Genomic DNA, 21,057 nt, shown 5'->3' with positions numbered 1-21,057 from the left:
GGAACGATCGGTCGAAAATTAAGTTTTTGTATGAAAAAACATTTTGTTTATCAATATATCTTGACCAAACTCGGCATTTATTTGTTTTACTAAGCTCCTCATATATATGCAATATCCTATTAAGATCGGACTACTATATCATATAGCTGCCATAGGAACGATCGGTCGAAAATTAAGTTTTTGTATGAAAAAACATTTTGTTTATCAAGATATCTTGACCAAACTCGGCATTTATTAGTTTTACTATACTCCTCATATATGCAAAATCCTATAGGAACGATCGGTCGAAAATTAAGTTTTTGTATGAAAAAACATTTTGATTATCAAGATATCATGACCGAACTCGGCAGTTGTTAGTTTTACTAAGCTTATCATATATTTGCAAATACCTAATAAGATCGGCCCACTGTATCATATAGCTGCCATAGGAACGCTCGGTCAAAAATTAATTTTTTGTATGAAAACAACATTTTGTTAATCAAGATATCTTGACCAAACTCTGCATTTATTAGTTTTACTAAGCTCCTCATATATATGCAAAATCCTATTAAGATCGGACCACTATATCATATAGTTGCCATAGGAACGATCGGTCGAAAATTAAGTTTTTGTATGAAAAAACATTTTGTTTATCAAGATATCTTGACCAAACTCGTCATTTATTAGTTTTACTAAGCTTCTCATATACATGCGAAATCCTATTAAAATCGGACCACTATATCATATAGCTGCCATAGGAACGATCGGTCGAAAATTAAGTTTTTGTATGAAAAAACATTTTGCTTATCAAAATATCTTGACCAAGCTCGGCAGTTATTAGTTTAATTAAGCTCCTCATATATATGCAAAATCCCATTAAGATCAGACCACTATATCATATAGCTGCCATAGGAACGATCGGTCGAAAATTAAGTTTTTGTATGAGAAAACATTTTGTTTATCAAGATATCTTGACCAAACTCGGCATTTATTAGTTTTACTAAGCTCCTCATATATATGCAAAATCCTATTAAGATCGGACCACTTTATCATATAGTTGCCATAGGAACGATCGGTCAAAAATTAAGTTTTTGTATGAAAAAACATTTTGTTTATCAAGATATCTTGACCAAACTCGGCAGTTATTAGTTTTACTAAGCTCCTCAAATATATGCAAAATCCTATTAAGATCGGACCACTATATCATATAGTTGCCATAGGAACGATCGGTCGAAAATTAAGTTTTTGTATAAAAAAACATTTTGTTTATCAAGATATCTTGACCAAACTCGGCAGTTATTAGTTTTACTAAGCTCCTCATATATATGCAAAATCCTATTAAAATCGGACTACTACATCATATATAGGTTTTTGATCAAAAACGTTTTTTGTTTATCAAGATAGCTTGACCGAACTCGGCATTAACTATTTTTCCTGTGCTTCTTAGATACGGGCAAAGTACTATAAGCATTTTGAAAAGTTTGGGTGTGCAAGGTATTAGATCTTCGGCGTGCCGAAGATAGCCTTTCTTTCTCGTTTTAATTCACATTAATTTATATGGGAATAATGGTTTTGCTTAACAAACGTTTTGCATAACGAACAAGATGCTGGCACCAATTGTGTACGTTAACCGAGGGACACTGTATATAAATATAAATCAAGTATCTTTCATTATAAAGCTATCATCACCTCCCCGCTACCACCTCATAGCTATAAATCAAGTAAATTAAACAATTTATGCTGCCCACCAATATAATACACAATTTTAATGAAATTGACTTTTTGAGAATACACAAATATTCTATGGTACAATAAAATATACTGTAGAAAATTTCAATAAGATCGGTTAAGAAAAACCAAAGTTAAATTTTCCTGCGAAATTGGATGGGGTAAATTCCAAAAATTTCTGTATACATGTACACACACATATTCATGCGCGTCTGCTTCGGATTCTATCAACAGCATTGCAATTGCGATTGTTTTCTGCGCTGCTATTTTAATTCGTTTTTTTTTTTTTCAATAATACTTAATTATTGGTGTGGCTGTTGAGTAGAGGCATTGCAAGTGGTGCGGTCTGTCGCGAATTCAGGCCTTACCGGGGAAACTATTTTTATACCCTGAACCCATTAAAAGTGGATATAAGGGTATATTGTATTTATGCAAAATCTTAATATATGTAACAGGCAGAAGGAAGCATCTCCGGCCCCACAAAATATATATATTCTCGATCGGCATCAATAGCCGAGTCGATCTAGCCATGTCCGTCTGTCCGTATGTCCGTCCGTATGTATGAACGCAAGGATCTCAGAACCTATAAGAGCTAGAGACTTGAAATTTTAGATGTAGGTGTTCCTAGGGAATCCGCAGATCGAGCTTGTTTCCGATAAGCGATAACTTACTCCGTTTCCAAGCAATCGATAAGAATCGATATCGATATCCTGTTTTTTGGGCAATTTTAGTAAATAATAAGAGCTAGAGTCACCAAACTTGACGGTGACTCTAGCTCTTATTATTTACTAAAATTGCCCAAAAAACAGGATATCGATATCGATTCTTATCGATTGCTTGGAAACGGAGTAAGTTATCGCTTATAGCTTCTAAAATAGTATATATATGTATATATAAATTTGATGTTGGAAGAAGAGGGTTTCCCTAGTCGGGAGCTCCAACTAGAAGCTCTTACTTATTTTTTTTATTTTGATGGTGTGGCTGTTGAGTAGAGTCGTCAGCAAGGAATGCAGTCAGTCAGTCAATTGCGAGTTCGAACCCTGCCAAAGTCGGGAGCTCCCGACTAGAACCTCTTACTTGTCGGATTAGATATATTGTTCACAACAAATCGGAGCGTCTGCTCCATTTGACTTTCGTATTAATAATATAATCTATTCAATCTTTTCTTATATCTAAAACCGCATAGCTGCGCTGCCGGTTCCGCCAGCAGCGTAGCGACTTCATACATAGTTTGTCTTATCAGCATAATCGGGAGAGAGAGTCTTATGTACATATTTGCATGTATGTATATATGTGCTACGAATGGTCAGCGTGGGACTGCTGACTCAGCGTAGCTCATAACTGGGCGATCATATTACACGCTCACTTGAAAAGGTTTTGTTTATATACTGCAACAATGTGTTGTTGATATATTTAAAATTAATCGATGTTACTTTATTGGTCCAGTGTACCTTCAATATATGCACATACTACAATAGATCTTGCGAGTGTCTTTGTTTTGACTACTCCAAGATGACACATAATATAGATAACTTAATATAAGGTTACGTGCTTTTTGAAATAACAGTTCTGCATCCCCATATCTCGCAATCATACTTAACAGATAGTTTAGATTCCTTAATCCGAAACGGCTTTACTTGTCTTCTTTTAATTCCAAAAGGGATCCGCTTTAATTCTTGACCGATTTGTTGGATTGGCCTTTATATTTTAGCCTGTCATGCCTGTTGATGCCCCCGAAAATAGTTAGTTTTCTCCCACAAACCCTAGGTTATGCTAAGAAGTAAGTCACTGGTAGAGCATTTCTCCCAAATAACTAGTGGCTGGTTTCCACTGTACAGAGCAGATGTCAACGCATATTATAGAAACTACCTTCTAGCAACTACCTAGTGCTACCTCAACTACAGAAACGTGAGATCATTGGTCACGATTATTCCTCACAAGTAACTGGTTTCTGTTGTTTATTGTATGTGATGTATCGACGCATATTGTAGCCACTACCTTCTGGTACTGCCTCTATTGAAGCAAGCGCTAAAAGTTACTGACGTGACTGTCAATCAGATGCTCAGTTAAGGTGTTGGTAAGGTAAAACGATGATACGTTATCACATGATGTATAGTTTAGTATATGCATTACGGCGTCATCGGCTGTTGTAAATTGTTATAGTGTTGTATTCGGTGTAGTCTCGAGAATGTGCATATGTGCGAGCTGCAGAAAAGAGGCGTTTAATCCAATGACGACGTACAAGTGATTCGTCGTTAGTGGCAGTGGTTTGCTGAAGTAGGTTGAGTAGGTAGCTTGGGCGTACATCACCGATTTGTTGCCACTCAGCGAACTTTACAATGTTCTCTTAAATGGAGTGTAGTAATTTGTTTGAGACTCATTTGATCACACTTGATGATGTAAGTATTTGAGATCCAATTATGTTCCAGATTTGTAAAATGCATTTCGAAGTTTGGGTCTGTATGTTGTTGAGGAAATGGGTCTTGAAAAACAGAATTAACATTGTCAACCACTCCAGCATTGCTGTTATCAATATTAACGTTAGCATTATTTTTGTTTTACATTTTGTATTTTCATCTGTCCTGTATTTATCACCAGAAGACTTAATTTGAGTGTAGATTAGCTTTTAACTACAAATTTAATGTGGCAAAATCTTCTGTACTATTGAGGAGTACTCCTGTTGTATTAGTGATGATTACAATTTGAGTAGGCCCTCCATCGGTCCTGAGGTCGGTTCAAAGTTTGGAATAGTTTTTAGTGACCACTTTAGTTGTTGTAGTAGTTACAAATTTAATTAAATGGTGAGAAGGCTTAGTATTCCACACCATTAACACAAGAACAAGATTTTCTTCGAACATTATTAAATGTACAAAAAAAACTGATGAGTAGAAAGCTCTACATAGAATACGGTAAAATTCAAAATTAGTTAGAAAAAAATTAAATTATTAAATTATTAAATTTTTTTTAAATTCTTAAATTATTTTTTGATGTCTAATAGTTGCCACACGGCCATTGGCTGCTATATAGACGATAATCAACAAAGCGTGGTGTGTGTGCGTATGTGTGTTTTTCTGTGAGTATGTGTTGAAGGAAGCCTTAACGTTTCTGATGGCAGCTTAGCCGGGGTTCGGGTATCTCCGACTAGAAAACCTCTTCTTGTTTTCGTGCTCTGAAAGCTCGGACGGGACACTTTAAATATATATATATGCGAGTCAGACAAAAAGTTTAAATTTTTTTGCCAGGCTACAATATATAATTGATTAAATTTAAAAATTTATTCCTTCAGATAACATTTTATAAGAAGATAAAAGTATAGTAGGCAACAACTACTCAAAGAACTGTTATTTTCTCAAAATAGTTCAGAAAAGGACACTGGTTGCTCTGTACTTTTTTGTGACATAGTGAGATGATTATATTGACAACAATAGTTTATAGCTTATAATTGTCAAACTCGCATATAAATTCTACTTTCCAGTACAACTTTGCAACCAGTATCCTTGGTATTTAGTTTTAAATATTTTTAAACCGTTTATATTAAAATCATACTAAAAAGTGGCCTTACCTGAATCGTTGAATGAGTTTATCAATGACAAGAGAGTAACAGGCGCAGGAAAGTGAATACATCGCCATACCCCAGCATCCGAAGCGAACACCCTCCTCGTATTTCCGTTGTGGGATTGAACCTTCCAAAGCTCTGGGATCACCATTAAATACAGCTTCCCCGACAAAGTCGGTAAAATAAAGTGAGTAGCATACATGTGCCATCCAGCAAAAAAGATTTGTGAGACATACTATGCGCAGAGAGTACGGCATGTACACAATAGAAAGTAAATAATGCGATAAGGACTGTATTTCCACATCGTTTTGCGGCATAGAAATATTGGCTACAGGTTCATTTGTTGATTGATTCAATAGTTCCTGATTTTCAATAAATGAAGTTTCGTCAAAGTTGTCTTTATTGGCGCAAGAGCTTTCTGATGTCACTGGGGGTGTCAGCTTTATAAAATTAAAAATGAAATGTAAAATAAAAATGTTATTATTAAAAAATGTTGCATATCATAAGTGAAAAGTTAACAATATTTTAAACTTTAAAAGTTCAACAGCCACTACATTTAGTGTTGTAAAGAAATAGTAGTTTTATTTTTTGTAAATAGAAGTTGAGCACTCTAAGAAAAGAAGAAGAGAACACGAGGTGATGCTGACTCATAAAATTCATGAAGAAAACGAGAAAATAAAATAAATCATGTGCGGAGCTTACCAAAAAATTCTCTGATTAATGATTTACACCTACATCATCAAGTTGACAAAATTAGAGTTTAAGCCGCTGCTTGCGAAGAAAGGAATCCCTGTGTGCAACACAGCGTCTAGACTGTTGAGATATTGCGTGTCGCCGGAGAACAGTCCCCGAGTAATGGATATCAACGATGTCGAGTCGACCATGCCATTTTTTCTGGTCATAAGCCAACCGGAACTCAATGATTCTCCTATTCGACCTTTTGATGTCCAATCACGAGGTTGTTAAACGATTGCAAAGCCGCTCGATTGGAGAATGAGAATCACCTTTCAGCGACTTCATTGGCATGCTAAACATTGCCCAACAAGGAAAATTTGAGGAAGCGTATGTAGTCAAGTATACAGTTGACGGACATGGGAATGTTCTGGACACGCCAGCCTGTATTATTATTATGGTCCTTTGTAGAAAGAATTGCGTCAAAAATTGATGCGATACCAGACATTGCAACAAGAAAATGCAAAAAATGCTGAGGGCAAATCCTTACATAAAAGTCATCTGTAATGTTACGTTTCAAACCATATATCCGTAGTGCCTCCACTCAAAATTTCTGACAAAGGCTACTCGCCATTGCCCTGTCGTAAGACATGTTTTCCTTTTTTGTTAATCGTCAATTTCTTTTCTAACCATCGTAGCATTGTAAGATGGTTAGATTACCTTGCCTGGGCTTACCCATTTCCTGTTCTATAACGTGCATGGGGCGCTCATCATTATTTACTATAAACAAGTGAGAGGTTCTTGTCGGGAGCTCCCAAATAGGGAATATCCTGAACCCTCTTATTCCAACACCAAATGCAGCTGTTGCATTGCTGTTTTCGCTGCCCATCCAAGTGCCCAGTTTCATATAACTTTGGTTTTTTCTTAACCGATCATAATGAAATTTTCTACAGTGTGAATTCTCAAATAGTCAATTGCATTTAAATTGTGGGTTAAATTGGTTGGCAAAATAAGTTAGGTTATTAACTTGATTAATAGCTCTGCGGTGTTAGCGGGGAGGTGGCGATATGTATAAAATGAAAGATATAAATATATATATTCTAGAAACAACATATCAAGTTTGGTGACTCTAGCCGTTAATACTTACCAAAATTACTCAAATAAAAGGACGTCGATATTTTAATCGATTGCTTGGAAACGGAGTAAGTTATCGATGATCGGAAACAAACTCGATCTGCGCAGGCACTAGGAGGACCTACATCTAAAATTTCAGTCTGTACCTCTTATAGCTTCTGAGATATGGTCAGGCTTTTTACATTAGCTCATTTTGTTTATTTTTTATGAGATACTTTTTTATTCCCGCGCAGCGTAACTCGTCGCACTTTTCACAAGTGCTTACTGAGATTTACTCGCAAAGTCTTTGTCGGTTGAGCTGGCGCCCAAGTAATTAATGCGACGGACCAATTTCTCAGCGGATGTTTTTCCATGCACTGACGCTGGCCATTATTTGATTTTTGCGCACGTATACATACGCTTGTACATAACCAGCTTTACAATTAATCAATTTTATTTGTGTGTATTATATGCGTTTAATGCTTACAGTTTTTGTGCCCTGGCGTTTTAAGAGTTTGTCAAAAAGCAACGAATAGACAAATTATGTACAAGCAAACAGGCTGCTTTTTCTTCATCGCAAAGTAGCTGCTTTGTTGGGGCGTGTCGAGTGTATTAATAATTATTGATTACGCGACGATTTCGACGAAATGATAACCATTGTTGAAGCTGCCATTCGCGTAAATATTTAGTGACGTCAATCTAACGCTCTAACTCTAAATGAGTACTCTAAGCCAAACTGAGATCATGGTTCTATTGAACGCGCTTACCCGAACTCAAACTAAATACTTTTCCGGATTCGGATTTTATCGCGCTTTTTGAGTGGGTCGTTGAAAAGGATTCCGAACTGCCCAATGTCGAAAAGCTGTAGTATTTCAGACCGTGCTTTCCTAGCAATGCCATGGATTCGGTCCGACCGTTAGAGTTTCCCAGTGCCAATTATTAAGTGGCCCTGGATATTCTTAATAGTAACAGGCGTCATGTGTTGCAGGCAAACATTAAGGAGATCCTTGCGCTTAGGCTACTTTTACTATATCTCGTGCAGTGACTGGAAGGAGTGAAGGACATTGAAATCTTCAAATTGGATGCTGTGACGTATGCACCAGTTGGCTATTGATGAGTGTAAGGCATTTCCATTCGATGCCATTATGTATGAGTTTTTTTTTGACAATTTCATATCTGAAGCCAATTCAGTTGCTAAAGGTAGCGAACAAATTTGTCAGACTGCTGGTATATTGAGTCATAAGTTTCAATCCTAGTTATAATCCAGCTCAACCATTTCGAATTTTCATTCCCTTATCTTTTCATATTGCAATCTATTTTATCTATTCTATATTTTTATACCCTGAACCCATTAAAAATGGGTACAAGGGTATATTGTTTTTGTGCAAAATCCAAATGTATGTAACAGGCAGAAGGAAGCAATTCCGACCCCATAAAGTATATATATTCTTGATCAGAATCAAAAGCCGAATTGATCTAGCCATGTCCGTCCGTCCGTATGTATGAACTCAAGGATCTCAGAACCTTTAAGAGCTAGAAATTTTAGATGTAGATGCTCCTAGTTTCCGCGGAGATCGAGTTTGTTTCCGATAATCGATAACTTACTCCGTTTCCAAGCAATCGATAAAAATCTATATCGATATCCTGTTTTTTGGGCAATTTTGGTAAATAATAAGAGCTAGAGTCACCAAACTTGACATATAGCTTCTGAAATAGAATATATATATGCATTTGATGTTGGAAGAAGATGGTTCAGGGTATCCCCTAGTCGGGAGCTCCCGACTAGAACCTCTTACTTGTTATATATAAATATTTGTATATCCTGAATCCATTAAAAAAGGCTAAAACGGCTAAAATGTACTTGTGTAAATGTATGTAACAGGCAGAAGGAAGCATCTCCGACCCCTTAAAGTATATATATTATTTATCTAGCCATGTCCATCTGTCTGTTCGTCCGTCCGCCCATCTGTCCGTAAGTATGAACGCAAGGATATCAGAACCTATAAGAACTAGAGACTTAAAATTTTAGTAGTAGGTCCTCCTAGTGCCTGCGCAGATTTTGTTTGTATCCGATATTCGATAACTTACTCCGTTTCCAAGTAATCGATAAAAGTTGTATCGAAACCCTGTTTTTTTTAGCAATTTATATAAGATATAATATATAAGATTGATAATAAGAGCTGGACCTCAACTGTTAAGTTTGCTGAATGCGGCCAATGTCTGTGTTTAGCTTTTGTTGCACATTTGTGCATTTTGTTTTATTTTTGTGAATAATTGCATCTCACCTGTATTTGTAAAATTAACAAGACGTGTTGAAACATACTAATGTTCTATTTTTATACCCTGAACCCACTGAAAATGGGTAAAAAGGGTATAATGTATGTGTGCAAATGTATGTAACAGGCAAAAGGAAGCATCTTCGACCCGATAAAGTATACATACATATATACTCTTAATCAACATCAACAGCCGAGTCGATGTAGCCAAGTCCGTCCGTCCGTATGTATAAATTAAGATTTAAATAATAGTCCTCGCGGATTATCTATATTTAACTTTATTTGGGTAATGATTTTTAAAACACTAGGCCGATACGCCGTAGTGAGTGAGTTAATTTAAGCGCGAAGTCTCTGGGCCGATGTGCCTCAGTGAAAGCCGCATTAAAAACTAAATTTACAAAAGATTGATCAAAAATACCTTAGCTATTGTGTGCTTTCACAACGGCCGCTAGAATGCTTAGCTTGCGCCTCGTGCGCTGCCGTCGTGCAAGAACATCCGGCCCAGAGCTATGTCAGCATCTGCGGCTGGTGTTATGTTGCATTTTGCTGACCCCTGTTAGCTCGTAAGAACTTTCGGCTCAGTGCTATATCAGCATCTGGAGCTGGTGTCGTTGGCCTCTGTTAACTGCTCCCCTTTTAAGTTAAGGCCGCCCTCGGCCGTTCCTATCTCGGCGATCACCTTCTTAATCTCCTTGGCCGATGCCATGTTTTTGGTGAACCGACGGTAGGTGACTCCGACGCAAATTATGGTGCAACACACAGCACCCAACAAGAAGGCTATTACCACGCTGTCGACGCTTCCAATTTCGTCCTTGACTTCCTTGATGATCTCCAGGTTACGTTCATTCAGGCGATGAAGGTAAGGGAGACTCAACACGTCTTGGTGGCCGGTGACGTTCAGAAGGGGAGATGCCGCGATGCCGGGGAACTAACTCTGGAAGTTGTTGCGAGTACTTAGTTTCGTTGATCGGAGCAAAATTATTGAACGTGATTGGATTCGTTCCGTGAACCCAAGTGATCGGGTCTAAGTGATTCGTCTGCATTTGGCAGTTTGCCAAGCCACCAGCATGCAGCTCTCTGGCACAAGAGCTGGTCGGTGAAGTTGACAAAAGGTTCCTCCCGGCGTGGAAGTGCAATTCTTAAGGGCAAGCACTTGATCTCCGCACTCAGCTATAATGTTGTCGTCAATTGTAGTACAGCATTCTCATGTGCAACTGGATACAGCATAACCTTTCTGCAAGCCATTTTGATTTTCGGGAACTTAATGATAAAGTGAAGGGCTTTAACAGATTGTAATACTTTCACGGACGCAACGGACATAATGTCAAAGGTCATAAGGTCTTATGAAATATCCTATATTAAGTGTTATGTGTTAACTACCCCCCCTTCAAGTATAAGGCCGTCCTCGGCCGACCCAATCCCGGCGACGACTTCTCGTAACTGCTTCGCAGACTTCTTTGCGTCGATGATCCGCCAAAGAGTGAGGCCAATGCAGATTAATGCACAGCATATGGCTCCAATGATGAATGCCACACGATAAGCTTGATCAGTTCCGGCGTCTTTCTTGAATTGCTGTATCACCTCCAAATTACGTTCACTCAAACGATGAAGGTAAGGGAGGCTGAGGACATCTTGGCTGGCAGTGATGTTCAGCAAGGGAGAGTTGGCAATACCCGGGACTCTGGATCTCAGTGCAGTTGTCCACCTGAATCCTTGCGGACCCGCCGTTGAGGATGATGATTCCGTCATCTACATGGGTGATTATTTCCAGGTTGCTCGGCTGGATCTCGCAGTGTGCCGTGCCACCTGCATGGAGCTCTTTGGCACATGAACTCTCTAATGACAGACGACAAAATGTGGCTCCAGGTGAAGCGGTACAACTCTGCAGTGTGTGGGTTTCTCCATCGCATTCGGCTATGACGTTGTCAAAATATCGCAATATGAAGTTCTTAGTTTGTCCTTGTGGACCACCCTCCCTCTAATGAGGACCTCGGTCCCCAGGTCTGCTTCCACGGCCAGCCACGTTTGCGGGTCCAACGCCGCAGTCACGCACTTGTTATTCGTAGTCGCTCCCTTCGCCGCAGTCTCCGCTGCCCGAAGAGCTCCAGCGGCTTCGGTGTAAAAATATATGTAAATCGCACTGCGGTTGAGCGCACCTTTGTGAATCACGAGATTATGATCGCTAATTCACTGTTACTGCAGCTTACTGCTTCTTGTTGTAGTGTTCACTGCGCAACTACATTTGTTAACTCACTGTCACTATTATTATTATTAGTGATTAGCTTATTATTTTTATTATTTTATTTTTGTAATGTTCACTGCGCGGCACTGTTGGTGTGACCGCGACTTAATGTTCACTTTGTAAGAATTATTTTCTTTGCAATCGCGTGGGTATTCGTAACTACCACTAGTTGGGCGCCAATTAAGATTTAAATAATAGTCCTCGCGGATTATCTATATTTAACTTTATTTGGGTAATGATTTTTAAAACACTAGGCCGATACGCCGTAGTGAGTGAGTTAATTTAAGCGCGAAGACTCTGGGCCGATGTGCCTCAGTGAAAGCAGCATTAAAAACTAAATTTACAAAAGATTGATCAAAAATACCTAAGCTATTGTGTGCTTTCACAACGGCCGCTAGAATGCTTAGCTTGCGCCTCGTGCGCTGCCGTCGTGCAAGAACATCCGGCCCAGAGCTATGTCAGCATCTGCGGCTGGTATTATGTTGCATTTTGCTGACCCCTGTTAGCTCGTAAGAACATTCGGCTCAGTGCTATATCAGCATCTGGAGCTGGTGTCGTTGGCCTCTGTTAACTTATACATGCAAGGATCTCAGAAACTATAAGAGCTAGAGAATTGAAATTTTGGCTGTAGGTCCTCCTAGTCTATGCGCAGTTTGTTTTTAACAGTCGATAACTTACTCCGGTTCCAAGCAATCGATAAAGATCGATATCGAAATCCTGTTTTTTTAACAAATTGGGTAAGTAATACGAGCTAGAGTCACCATGAGTGATATACACAAATATTCTACGGTACAATAAGATAATACTGTAGAAAATTTCATAAGGATCGGTTAAGAAAACCCAAAGTTATATGCAACTGCGCAATTGAATGGGGCAGCTTTTAGAATTTCTGTATACATGTACACACACACATTCATGCGCGTCTGCTTCGCATTCTAATATCATGGTAATTGCATCTTTTATTTGTAATGTTATTTTAGTTCCTTTTTTATCATAAGTACTTAATTGTTGGTTTGGCTGTTGAGTAGAGGCATAGCAAGTGGTGCGGTCTGTCGCGAGTTCGAGCTCTGCCAAGGGAACTTTTTTGTATACCCTTGCAGAGAGTATTAGAATTTTGTCGTAAAATGTGTAACGCATAAAAGGACACATCTCCGACCCCATAAATTATAGATATTCTTGATCAGCATCAACAGCCGAGTCGATAGAGCCATGTCCGTCTGTCCGTCTGTCTGTTTCTATTCGAACTAGTCTCTCAGTTTTAAAGCTATCTTATTAAAACTTTGCAGAAGTCCCTCTTTCTGTTGCACGCAGCACATATGTGAGAACCAGCTGGATCGGACTACTATATCATATAGCTGCCTTAGGAACGATCGGTCGAAAATTAAGTTTTTGTATGAAAAAACATTTTGTTTATCAAGATATCTTGACCAAACTCGGCATTTATTAATTTTACTATACTACTCATATAAATGCAAAATCCAATTAAGATCGGATTACTATATCATATATCTGCCATAGGAACGATCGGTCGAAAACTAGGTTTTTGATTAAAACCTTTTTTTTTTTATCAAGATATCTTGACCAAACTCGGCATTAGCTATTTTCCCTGTGCTTCTTAGATACGGGCAAAGCACTATGACCATTATGAAAATGTTGGGTCTGCAAGGGTATTAGATCTTCGGCGTGCCGAAGATAGCTTTTCTTTCTCGTTTTTAAGTTATCTTTGTTACTACTAAAACAAGAGAGCACATAGCGCGAGCTGAATTTGGTGTTAGAATCAGAGGGTTCAGGGTATCCCCTAGTCGGGAACTCCCGACTAGAACCTCTTACTTTTTAAGGATGCAGTTTCAGTTTGTATTTCCCGCATTTGTAAAAAAACCATCAGTTGAGTTTTTAAGCATATGCTTTTCGGAACAACCAATGACTATTAGATCATCCATATAAAGTAATTCTTATGACGGTTCTAGTCCAGAAAATGCAAGAGTCATTATTCTCTGGAATGAATTTGGCGCTATCTTTAAGCCAAATGTTAATCCGTAAGGCTACATGAGCCATTGCCCGACATTTTTTACCCTGAGCCCATTGAAAATGGGTAAAAAGGATATAATGTTTTTGTGCAAATGTAAATATATTTAACAGGCAGAAGGAAGAATCTCCAACTTCATATGATATAAATATTCTTGATCAGCATCAATAGCCGAGTCGATCTAGCCATGCCCGTTTGTCTGTCCGCATGTATGAACGCAAGGATATCAGAACTTATAAGAGCTAGAGACTTGACATTTTAACTGTAAGTACTCCAAGTGCCTGCGCAGATCGAGTTTGTTTACGATATTCGATAACTTACTCCATATCCAAGCAATCGATTAAAATCGATATCGACATCCTGTTTTTTGAGAAAATTGGGTAAATATAATGAGCTAGAGTCACCAAACATGATATGTTGTTTCTAGAATATTATTTATATGTCAAGTATTTTTCATTTCATACCTATCGCCACCTCCCCGCTACCACCGCAGAGCTATAAATTAAGTTAGTAACCCAACATATTTTGCCCACCAATTTAAACCACAATTTTAATGCAATTGACTTTTTGAGAATACACAAATATTCTATGATACTATGACATAGAAAGTGGTGCGTTCTGTCGCGAGCTCGAACCTTACCGGGGAAACTAATTATTTTTTTGCTGGTGTGGCTGTTGAGTAGAGTCGACAGCAAGTAATGCGGTCAGTTGCGGGTTCTTTGTTTAAGTTTTTTTTTAAATAAATATTTACTTCTTCAAACGAGCGCGTTGCACGAACTGCATTTGGTGTTGAAATAAGAGGGTTAAGGGTATTCCCTAGTCGAAAGGTTCCGGCTAGAACCTCTTACATGTTATTCTCTTTTTATAACTAATTCTTCTGCATTATCGTGTATGCCCTCTTTAATATAGCACGCGGTAGCACCGGGGTCAATTAATATTTTTAAATTTTTATTTAGTTTTTTGTCTATTTTTAAAATGAACGGGAGTTCTCCCCCACTTCCTTTAAAAAATGGTCTTCTTCAAGGTTATTAATACGCATGCGCTTGTTAGGTTACCGAACCGAAGAAGGTGCGTAGTTTCGTTTCTCCGGTTGCGCAGAGTTACGATTTTGGAGATAAGGTGTATTTTGTAGTTGTATGGACTTGTCTACATGCATGGGCTCCGGTGGAGGTTGAGGAGTCTTGTTGCTTTGAGCAAAATTATGGTTGTGTGGAACTTGATTGAAGTGGTGGTCATACCTTTTATTATTTTGGTTTGGGGTTTCACTTTCTTTTGTTGATTTTAATGCCCTAGGTTTGGATTGTTTGGTGTTGGTGAAGCGATTCTAAGCGAAGTTTGCCCTTTGGTAATTCGCTTCTAGTTCCTGATATTTTGCCAAAGTATTAGGCAAATTCTCTGGTTTAAGGGGAAACAAAACTTCTGATAAAGAGCCGTTGAGGCTTGCGATGAAGATTCTTAAGGTTACCCTGTCGTAATATACTAAATCCCTGTTCCATTATTTAGATTAGCCCTCTATCACTGTAGGCGAAATCAAATCTTGCAAGTATAGCTTCAAAGTTCAGAACTGTACCGTGATTGGTCAGGGTATCATTGGCCTCACCTGTTATTTTGTTTCTTAAGATTATTAAAGCCCCTACATAGTTGCTACTTCAATCTTTTTACATACGCATGGCGCAACAAGTTGCTTCGCGCCACCTTACATATGCATTATAACTGCCTTAAAATTCTGGTATAGACTTGATGACATCAAAAGATTCATCGCAACGTTCATTATTGAATGAGAGAGTAATTTGCATTTTTAATTCAGCAATTTGCTCTTGAAGTGATCTAGTCTGAGTTGCTATCAACTGAGCTACCAAATCAAGTTATTGTTAGCCATTTTTCAATTTTGAAATCCTTCAATTAAACTTTCTATTTGATTAAACAGTTTTTAACAATTATCTAGGTATTCTAACAGAGTTGAGATTTTAAATGTTAAAATGCATTTTGGCAATCATCTGTCCATTCGAATGGAATATTTTTCTTACATAATCTACTTATGTGCCATGAATAATCTTGAAAATGTTTAATAAATCGTCTGTAGTATTTACAGAATGCATTGAAGCGTCTAGCGCTATCCGCATCATAGGGATCTGGGTAATTTTGAATGACATCGTATTTTTTGTCATCTGGCAAAATTCCTATATCTGTGCATTTGTGTTCCAACGATGTGACTTCATGCAAAAAATATGAACATTTTTATACCCTGAACCCATTGAAAATGGGTAAAAATGGTATATTGTATTTGTGCAAAATGTAAGTGTATGTAACAGGCAGAAGGAAGCATCTCCGACCTCATAAAGTATATATATTCTAGCCATGTCCGTCTGTCTGACTGTCGGTCCGTCCGTCCGTCCGTCCGTCCGTATGTATAAACGCAAGGATCTTAGAAACTATAAGATGTAGAGATAGAGCTGTAGGTCCTCCTATTCCATGCGCAGATCAAGATAATCGATAACTTTCTCCGTTTCCAAGCAATCGATAAAAAACGATATCGGTATCCTGTTTTTTTGGCCAATTTTGGTAAATAATAAGAGCTAGACACACCAAACCTGACATATAGCTTCTAAAATAGAATATATATATGCATTTGATGTTGGAAGAAGAGGGTTCAGTGTATCCCCTAGTCGGGTGCTCCCGACTAGAGCCTCTTACTTGTTTCTTATAATTATTCGGTGTTGGAATAAGAGTGTTCAGGGTATTCCCTAGTCGGGAGCTCCCGACTAGAACCTCTAACTTGTATTTTTTTGCTGGTGTGGCTGTTGAGTAGAGTAGACAGCATGTAATGCGTTCACTTGCGAGTTCGACCCCTGCCAAGGGAACTTTTTATACCCTGAACTCATTGAAAAAGGGTATAGTGTATTTGAGCAAAATGCAAATGTATGTAACAGGAAGCATCTCCGACCACATAAAGTATATATATTCTTGATCAGCACCAATAGCCGAGTCGATCAACCCATGTCCGTCTGTCCGTATTTATGAACGCAAGGATCTCTGAACCTATAAGAGCTAGAGACTTGAAATTTTAGATGTAGGTGCTCCTAGTGCCTGCGCGGATCGAGTTTGATTTCTATAATCGATAACTTACTCCGTTTCCAAGCAATCGATAAAAATCGATATCGGCATCCTGTTTTTTGAGCAAATTGGGTAAATAATAAGAGCTCGAGTCACCAAGCATGGTATGTTGCTTCTAGAATATTATATATATGTCAAGTATCTTTCGTTTCACCTCGATGGCTAGATCGACTCGGCTTTGGATGCTGATGAAGAATGTACATATGTTATGTGGTCGGAGATGCTTTCTTCTCTCTGTTGCATACTTCTGCACAAATACGTCATGCCCTTTTTTACCCATTTTTAATGAGTTCAGGGTATAAAAATTGCTTTTTTGCCGGAACTCATTTAGCTTCCTCTTTCGAAGATCGAGTTTTTGGGTGTGAAAGTGGCTTTTGGTAGCTTCTGTCTCCTTATTTCATGTCCATATATTCTAACATGTTTATTTACTTACACCATTTTTAATCCTCCCTACTTTCTGATAGGGACCTCATGGTCGTACTTGCAATGGATGCGATCTGTCTCTATTTCATTGACTCTATTTCATTTCATTGACACAGTCAAGCTGTGTCAAGCTTTTCCCCTTTGTGGGCTATGTAAACCAATTTTAAAACTTTTTATATTATCTGCAAGCATTTCATCATTCCCGACCAGTAGAAAATAATCATTTATTATCCCGCTTCATAAAAAGGGATTAAATGTGATGACGAAATTTTTTGAGAAACATCCAACTTATCCGCTTTTGAGAATTGTAACATCTCGCATACACCATTAATGTAGCATTATTATTTTACCATCCCAACATGAGTTCGCGTAGCGTAGAACTCCAATCACTAGCCATCTTTAGCTTACTGAACTAGTAACTAATGGCTTAAAGAAAAGTATGCAGACTCACGTTATCTATACTGACTTCTATAAGGCTTTCGACATCGATAATAACTCCTTACTTCTTCAGAATGCCGTTCTCGGCTTCCCAATCAATCTTTTAAACTGGAACTTAGAGTATTTATGTTACAGAACCCAAAAGGCTCTTTTTAGAAATTCTTTTTCTGAATGATTTGAGATAATCTCTGGTGTGATTTTCTGTTTATCGATGACCTTTTCCCGATACTGTATCACTCTCAAGTACTTATGTATACTGATGATCCATTAATTGTGCCCTGCAAAAAAAGATATGGCCTCTTGTAGTCTTTTACCGACATTGATGCCTTTCAATCGTGGTGTCAAGTTTACCTACGTAATATTTATCTAAGAAAGCTCTCCTTAATTCCTTACACCCTTGACAGCTTACCGCTCGAGCGAGTCAACAGTACAACTAATAAGGGTAATGCTCTAGGTGTTGTTCTTGATCATAAACTTAAATTCGGATCTCATGCTACGACCGTGGTCAATAAGGCCAAAATTGTTTTCGCCTTTCCGTAGATAGAAAAAGTTCTTCTAGAATTCCACACTCGTGGTGGCCGACTCTCACGGTAGACTTCACACCCGTGGCTATGGCCACACGGCCTAAACTTCGTCGGCTGTTATATTGGCCTTCTGATCAGTACTCGGTTGGTGGTAATTTCTTCCACGTGTCTTTAGACAACCGGTCTTCTCGACTTGCAAAAGATTACTTGATGTAGCTCTTAAAGGTACGTCTGCTTCGTAGTGCCGCCGAAATTAAAAAGAAATCACGCCACGCGCTTTGGTTTGGTCTCAATATCGGTATACAAAAAAAGCTCTCCAATCAACAGGATCCTTCCAATGCTTTTGACATCTAGCGTTGCCACATCACCCGATTTACAATTTTCTCTTACCAGATAAGGTTGCCACTTAAATGTAAATTATAAAGAATCAGCTGACACTTTCTGACTACACTAAAACAAACAAACATACTTTTCGTATTTTACAAGGCAGCCGTAACACTTTGTTATTTGTTCTTCGTGGATACTTATGGGTTGACATGCCAACTAAACTTCTCTGCCCCTACTAATTATGCCTATGTCTACAACAAGAATTTCGGAGTACTCTGCTGGGGGTCTTCTCTTCCACTCTATAAATTCACTTATTCTCAATTTTTTAGCAAGAAGATTGTCTTAGCGTATAGTCCTAGTTATACCCAGAGGCTGTAATAGTTTTGTCGTGAAATGTGTAACGCATAGAACCCAATAAAGTATATATATTCTTAATCAGTATCAATAGCCGATTCGATATAGCCATGTCCGTCTGTCCTTCTGTCTGTTTCGATGCGAACTAAGTAGTCTCTCAGTTTTAATGCTATCTGTATGAAACTTGCAAAAGTCCCTCTTTCTGTTGCACGCAGAACATATGTGTACTGAATCGTCAGCTGGATCGAACCACTATATCATATAGCTGCAATAGTTGTTATATAAATATATACAAAATATAAAAATTTTGTTTATCAAGATATTCTGACCAAACTCGGCATTTATTAGTTTTACTATACTCTTCATAAATATGCAAACCACTATTTTGGTCGGACCACCAGCTGCCATAGGAACGATCGGTCGAAAATTCAGTTGTTGTATGGCAAACTTTTTTGTCATTCAAGATATATTGATTAAACACGGTATTTAAAGATTGCACTATGCTCCCTTTAGTTTTGCAAAATCTTATTTATGTCGGTCTTCTATATCAGAGATTTTAGAAATTTCGTCAAGCATATGCATGTGCCTAACAACTAGTATTACAAATTTGTGGTCTGTGCATTTTTGTTATTTAAATATTGTTTCTTTCAAACTTGTGTTCTTGTGCATGTCTTCTTGCTGTCGTTTGTTGTTTATGTTTAACTGCACATCGCCTCTCTGGTGTGCAAGATTTCGTGGGCAAGCAAGCAATCTATAAATAGACTACTCTCGCACTCTCGCGCTCTCTCACCTTTTTTTTTTTTTTTAACTTGCGCTTTGATCTTTTTCTACTTTCTGCCGCTTGTTGGTGCTCCATACGCTATTAATATAATCTAAATAACTCTCTTTTTACATTTGGCTGTGTTATTACAGTAGAGACCCATAATAATGGACCATAAAATTGTCTGTTTTATAAAAACTTGCCAAATGCCAATTACGGCAAGTCAATCCAGCATACCTTGTTGGCTGTGTGATAATGTCGTGCATTCTAAATGTGTGGGTTACACTGGTCTTGTGGGGGATGCTGTTGCCAAACGAAATGGTTTGCACTATAGTTGCGACTCGTGTAGGGAGATTGATGGTGAAATGCGGGCGTTTATGCGTCAGACCAGGAGTGGCTTTAGGGGTCTGATTGTTGGTTTTTGTAAACTTAACGATCAGGTCACAGCCCTGGACACCCAATTTAATAGCCTTAAACTGTTAGATGAATCTCCGGGGCCTAAAAAGCCTCCTCCTTGTGATCTGTTGTTGCCTAATAGCCTTCAGCCTCCGACTGCTATGCAGAACCCTACTACACCGATTTCACAGCAGCTCATCTCGTTTGTTACTCCGGTAGCTGTGAGGTCTGCTGTGGACACTGATTCTGTCCCGAAAAGTGTGACATCGGCACGAGAAAAACCAGTCGAATTATCCGTGTCGTCCGCTGTCGTGGACGTTCCGAAAGGGCGACAGCAACAATTAAATTTACAACAGCCGCTAGAAGGCTCGTCGTCCGGACTATCGGCTGTTTTAGGTACCATAGTTAATAGTGTTCCCACTGTCCTACCTGTGGCACCTAAGCCTCTAGTCGGTGTTCCACCGAAGAGACTTATTTTTGTTTCTAGGCTTGCCCCTCACTTTTCATCAGATGATGTAAAAGCCTTTATACAGGCAAAAATTCAAGCCCCAGGTATACTGGTGGAGAAATTTAAGTTCGCGTATGAAAGGGATATTGCGTCCTTTAAAATAAGTGTTCCGCCAGAAATATTTACTGATATTTGTTGTAAAGAGTTTTGGCCGGAGCACTTAATAGTAAAAGAATATAAGGCCAAAAAGAAAAATCGGACTCCGATTTTATTACCACCTATTTCTAATGGCGCATCAACTTTAGTTGCTGCGTCAAAAAACTAATTCCATCTTTCGAGCTTGCCTACCAGAATGTTAGAGATCTTAAATCTAAACTCGCTAAACTGTATTTAGACTCTCTTGCTTTCAATTTTCAAATTATCGCTTTTATTGAGACCTGGCTGAAGCCGGACATCTCAGACTCTTCAATTTTTACCTCCAAATACACCACTTACAGATGCGATGGAGCCTCCCGTATCGGAGGAGGAGAACTTATAGCTGTCGAGTCTGCTCTTTCGTCAGAACGCATTGATCTTCCCATCTCAGAGATTGAGTTGGTGGCTGTACGAGTTTTATTTGGTACTTTTTCTATCTTTATAACATGTTCATATTTACCTCCTTTATCTAATTTGTCTACCTAT

This window comes from Drosophila novamexicana, unplaced genomic scaffold, assembly GCF_003285875.2.
Source record: "Drosophila novamexicana strain 15010-1031.04,08,12 unplaced genomic scaffold, DnovRS2.1 tig00000434-arrow-pilon, whole genome shotgun sequence".
NCBI lineage: Eukaryota > Metazoa > Arthropoda > Insecta > Diptera > Drosophilidae > Drosophila > Drosophila novamexicana.
The sequence above is the reverse complement of the archived record's forward strand: the minus strand, read 5'-3'. Positions refer to the sequence as shown.